Source organism: Thamnophis sirtalis, unplaced genomic scaffold (genome assembly GCF_051295495.1).
Source record: "Thamnophis sirtalis isolate CommonGarterSnake01/CBP01778 unplaced genomic scaffold, rThaSir2_p1.2 scaffold_2, whole genome shotgun sequence".
NCBI classification, from domain to species: Eukaryota; Metazoa; Chordata; class Lepidosauria; order Squamata; family Natricidae; genus Thamnophis; species Thamnophis sirtalis.
The window spans coordinates 150,374,713-150,380,712 of record NW_028261382.1 but is presented as its reverse complement, the minus strand read 5'-3'; the positions used below and the strand labels follow the sequence as shown (position 1 = coordinate 150,380,712).

Genomic DNA, 6,000 nt, shown 5'->3' with positions numbered 1-6,000 from the left:
CAGAATTTCAGCAGAATAAGTGGAGGAGGGAGGGAGGGAGGGAGAGAGGGGGAGAGAGAGAGAGAGAGAGAAAGAAGGAAAGAAAGAAAGAAAGAAAAAAGAAAAGAGGAAGGAGGAAGGAGGGGGAAGAAGAATTATGACAGGTATAGGTTGGTTTTCTCAGCGGTAATTTTCCCCTCTATCTTCAACAATCACACACACACACACACACACACCATTATGTGTGTGGCAACAAAATATGGTTACAGGAAAGAAAAGATTGAAGTAATACAGAATTCACTCACTCCAGACTGAATTGTGTTGTCCTGAGAAAATCTGACTTACAAAGCATACTTGATAGGGTTGCCAAGCTTTTCCTTTTCAGAAATTAAGGAAGGCATAAGAAACAAGCATGTTTAAAAACTGCAATAAAGGTTACATTAAAGAATTTACAACACGTGCTTTGTGTCTCTCTCTGTGAGTCTTCCCTTCTTTGATGGATCACCAAAAGTAAAATAAATCAGAATATAATGAAATGGCTATAAGTATTTGTATAAGGTCTTGGTTTTTGTATTTGTTCTTAATCTGAGCATTTGTGCCTCTGACTCAGCTATAGAGCAGAGGAGCATGCATTCAAATTGAATTAAATATTGTTTTGGTTAAAACAGCATTGCATTCCTCACCTTGCAGCAGCTGAATAGTTGTTATGGCTAGAAGAGAAAATTGGTCAGCCTGTATCATCTTCAAGGTTTTGGTGATGCTCATGAGCCGTAAAACCTTGATAATTGCAACAATGTGGATAAGAAGTAGAGAAAGTAGCAGATGTCTGACCTTGCCCGACTTGTTGCTACTCTCCTTGCAGGAGCAAATTATATCTTTCCAAGGTTGCAGTCTTAAAGTGGAGACAACTACTGAATTTCTGCAGAAATCAATATCTTGAAAGTATTATTATGAATCAGTAAGGCAACACAATATCAAGGCAATAAAGTAAGAACTGAAATGCCTGGAAATAAAATTAGAATCTCCCTTCTTCAAAAGTTATGAAATTATAGGATAATACTAAAAAGTTCAGCTCAGTAGCTTGGCTATTCTTATATTGGGAGATGCTTCTTTAAAATGTCCTCAGTGAAGGCAGAGAAGCTATGAAATGTTACATCAGATCTGGCACTTTGGGTGCTCTGTTTGAAACAATGTGCTCCTTCTTTTTCTATTTACCTTTTTTTACCAATTGTGTCTTCAGTCTTCTCATTTATTGATTCCAATAAATTTATTCATTCTAATGTTCTTATGTTGCATTATGTTAAGTATATTCTAATTATTTTGATTGGGGCCTTTAATTCTGACCTAAGTTTTCATATAAACTAACATTTTCTGACATTTGTTAAGACTGTAAAAAGCAGTCGGATGGTGATTTTTCTCCAGATAATTTATCATTAAAATTGGAGGGGGGCCAATATTAGATTAATTGAGAACCTCAGGAAGCAGATAATGATGGCAGTTTTTTGAGGGGAGAAGAGGACTGTCATTATTTTGCCATCCTTTTGGGAAAATTTTCATGGAACAATTTTTATGATCAATTTGAATTAATAATTTAAAGAATAGTTAGTACTGTCATATTACAGTGATTTATTTAGTGCAGTGGTTCTCAACCTTCCCAATGCTGTGATCCTTTAATACAGTTCCTCATGTTGTGGTGACACCCAACAATAAAATTGGTGTCTTAGTTCCTAAGACCATTGAAAATATGTGTTTTCCGATGGTTTTAGGCGACCCCTGTGGGTCGGGACCCCTTTGGGGGTCGAATGACCCACAGGTTGAGAACCAGTGATTTAGTGTATTAAGCAGGGGTGAAATCAACTTATCTTCGCTACCAGTTTGCAAATGTGAGTGCGTGCATGCGTGTGCGCTTCGCTTGCATCTGCCACCTTCGCGCATGTGCAGAGCATCAAAAATGGGATGTGATGATGTCCGGGTGGGTGGGCGAGCCTCCTGCCACCACCGCTACTGGTTCGCCTGAACTGGATAGAACTGGCTGAATTGCATCATTGGTATTAAGAGATCTATTGACTTTCTAAACGGCATCACTGTTCCATGTAGCCCTATTTTCAAATAATGCTTTGATCTAGATATTGCACTTTGCTCCAAATTACTCTTCCCTCTTGAATTTCATGTAAACATTATGGACTATTTCTTTCACAATGTCTTTTTGCCAGTGCCATCTTAAATTTAGAATGCCTAATCTGGAATTGAATTCCATTTATTCCCCCATTCCCAAACATTTATCTATTTGATCATGCTTCATCTCCACTGGCAATATTGATGTAGCAATATTGGTATATGCAGTCTCAATATTATATGGACTCTCCAGAGATTTATTGTTGAATTTATTTACCAAAACCATGTAACACTGATGAAGGCATTTACAAGTTGCATTGCATTTATAATAACGTTGATTTTCATATTTTTAACAGCAACTCTCAAATGCTGTTTTTAGATCTATATTTTTTTTTAAAGCCCACATGGCCAGATTGTACACTCTACTAAATGTTTTCCTTCCCTTTGATAGTTCTAATAAAGAGTGAGATACTTTTATACGACTGACATGTTCTCATATTTAAACTATTTCTGTAGTTAACCCTCCCCCCCATATTTAGCTGTGAACAAAGTCTTAGCAAAATGTTGAATTGCTGAAGAAAAAATGCTATTTATAGCAAGTGACAAGCATTTAAAAAAAAGACTCGGGGAGAACCCACATCATAAACAGTAACCAGTTAAAAAAAAGCATGCAGGAAGATTAATTTCCCAATAACAATTCAATAAAAATTCAAAGCATTCAAGGATTCCTGTGAAACTTTCCATAGTCATCCCCCCACCCCAGGGATGTGTTCTGGCCACCATTACTACTGGTTTGGCACCTGAAAATTTTTGCCCATTTGCATTTAAAACCATCTGCAGATTTGTACAACATTTAAAAAGGAATAAAAATTACATTTTTTCGTGCAGTCGCGTTACTTTAAAATCTAACACATACTATATATCCCCCCTCCCCCCTCCCCGCTAACACCCCACCTCCCTTCCCCCTCGACTTCCCAGAGCCCGTACACGGTATAGGTTTTTAACAAATACAGTCTAAAATATATTAAGACAAAGGAAATAAAAAAAAGAAGTTAATAACATCTCTGCATTAAACTCAGCTTCTTCCTGTTGCACTAACTTTAAGCAGTTTAGATTATTCCTAATCTTAAGCATAGGCTATCTGTAATTTCTTAGTCCCGTATTTGTTTTGTATATAGTCAATCCATTTTTTCCAGTCTCGTTTATATCTCTCATTTGAATGGTCTTTAAGATATGCCGATATTTTAGCCATCTTGTCTAGGTTTGTAACTTTCAATGTCCATTCTTGAATTGTAGGCAAGTCTTCCTTCTTCCAGTATTGTGCCACCAACAGTATTGCTGCCGTTATTAAGTGCAGAACCAAATTAGTCTCTACCATTGTAAATTCAGTACATATACCTAGTAAAAATAACTGAGGAGTAAACTTTATCCTTCTTTTAAAAATATTTTGCATAATCCACCACATTTTTATCCAAAATGCCTTAACCTTTTGACAAGTCTACCATATATGAAAATATGTAGCATCGAGAGAACCACATCTCCAACATTTAGGCTGTACATTCGGGTACATAGAAGCCAGCTTTTTAGGATCTAAATGCCATCTATAAAACATCTTATAAAAAATTTCTCTCAGGTTTTGTGCTTGTGTGAATTTCACATTTCTTACCCATATTCTTTCCCATGTGTCCAACATTATTGGTTCTTCAATATTTTGAGCCCACTTTATCATACAATCTTTAACTAGTTCTGTTTCCGAATCCATCTGTATTAGTACATTATATATCCTCTTTATATGCATTAAATTTTGATCTCTTATTTGTTTAAACAAATTATCCTCAACTTGGATAAAACCAGTTTTTTGGTCTATTTTCCACCTGGCCTGTAATTGGCCATACTGGAACCATGTTTGAACTACCTTCTCCTCTTTCAATACCTCTAAAGATTTTAGTTGTAGAACCCCCCTTTCCAAAGTGGAAGTTGTCTGTAGGTGGTTCTATCCTGTTTTTGTGCTATATTCATATTTTCAATTGCATGTCTAGGAATTGCCCACATGGGTAACTTATCATTTAGTTTATATTGATATTTTTTCCAAACCCGCAGTAAAGCATTTCTTAAGATATGACTTTTAAAATTCTTATCCAATTTTTTGTTGAATAACAAGTAAGCATGCCAACCATATACCAGATCGTGTCCCTCGATATTCAGTATTCTATCATTGGTTAAATGGGTCCAATCACTAATTGCGGATAGCACCACTGCATCATAATATAATTTTAGGTTAGGTAATTTCAAGCCTCCTCTCTCGCGTACATCTTGCATTATTTTCATCTTTACCCTCGGCTTCTTTCCTGCCCATACAAATTTGTTGATACCCTTCCGCCATTCTAAAAGATTCGCATCTTTTTTAAGTATAGGTAACATTTGAAAAAGAAATAAAAATTTTGGTAAGATGTTCATTTTCACTGCTGCTATCCTACCCAGCAAGGATAAGTGCAATTTCTCCCATTTTTTCATCTCTGTCTGTATACACCGCCATTTTTTCAATGAACATTGTTCTGCACATGTCCAGAACAGAAAATCAAGATGGCGCTGCCGAGGATAGAACCGGTATGGTCACGTGTCCGCCGGAGTTACTAGTGATTCGTCCGAACCGGTCCGAACCCGCCTCTATCCCACCCAAAGAAACATAATTCTATTTGTTTATGATTTATTAGAAGTCAACAGAACTTATAATGTTATCTAAACTGTCTATAAAATGTTGGACTGGGACTAGGAAAACTCAAGTTTTACCCCACATCAGCCATGAAAGATTTCTAGGTGACTTTGGATCAGTCACTTTCTCTCAGCCCATTTTCTCTCAGCCTACTATTGATGTTGTTCTGAGGGGAAAATGGGTAGAAGCAATGCTATGTGCCACCTTAAGTTGCTCAATGAAAGCTGAGAAATATATCTAATAAATAAATGCAATCATTTATAATCCTTTTCAATGTTAATTATTATATTTGAATACCCTTTGTATTTGTAATGTCGGATTGCCTTTTAATTATTTAATTAAATTGGTCATTTTAATTGAAATATGTTTAGTAAATTAAAGAGAAAATAGCTTTGTGCTCTGTACTCTCTCTTTTTTTTTTTACACTCAAGTACTCTGATCCTTATTTAATTCAGAAGTAATAATATAATTTTGTTTGTAAATGCATCTTTGTTTCTTCTCCCTTCCAAAATGTTATAATTTGAAGCAGGGGCGAAATTCAGTAGGTTCTGACAGATTCTGGAGAACTGCTGGTGGAAATTTTGAGTAGTTCAGAGAATACCACCTCTAGCTGGCCCCAAAGTGGGGGGGGGGAAATAGAGATTTTGCAATATCCTTCCCCTGCCGCACCCACCAAGCCACGCCCACAGAACCAGTAGTAAAAAAAAATGCATTTCACCACTGGGTTGGAGGCACAAATATGTTGCTTGGCGGTAAATGCAAGAATGACAAAATAACAATATTCCTTTCTGGCCTGTATTTAAGATGTCTGCCACCTGTGTGTCATGACAAGAGGGTTATAAACATGTATATGAAAGAAAGATAAGGTTTCCTCCTGTGAACTGGGGTCCTTGTCCATTCACAATGACTGCTGTTGGGAACAAGTAGTCAGGAAGACACCAGATACCAGCTCCTGAAAAACATGAGTGGCTTTGATGAATAACTTCGCTTCACAGGGATTGCTGGCTTCTTCTTATGCTTGAACAGGGTTATATGAAAACAATTATATTAGCAATATTAAAAGAATCAAAACAAAAACCTCAGCCCTAAGAGACATAGCAATTGGCCATTAAGTTCAATCTTCAGTAAGATGTTGCTGCTTTTGCTTCTGTTGAGATTTTATTTGCTATTCCTACTTAAAGAATCCTAGGATA

At 36.5% G+C, this 6,000-nt stretch overlaps 1 long non-coding RNA gene across 1 annotated transcript in view; it reads right to left on the bottom strand.

The window, feature by feature from the left end:
* Positions 1 to 3,846: 3,846 nt before the first annotated feature.
* The window catches only part of LOC106539787 (uncharacterized), a 52,919-nt gene continuing 50,765 nt past the window's right edge, over positions 3,847 to 6,000 (bottom strand). Inside the window, exon 3 of the long non-coding RNA XR_001312836.2 lies at positions 3,847 to 5,759. This is a non-coding gene — a long non-coding RNA (uncharacterized LOC106539787). The remainder of the gene's footprint in view (positions 5,760 to 6,000) is intronic.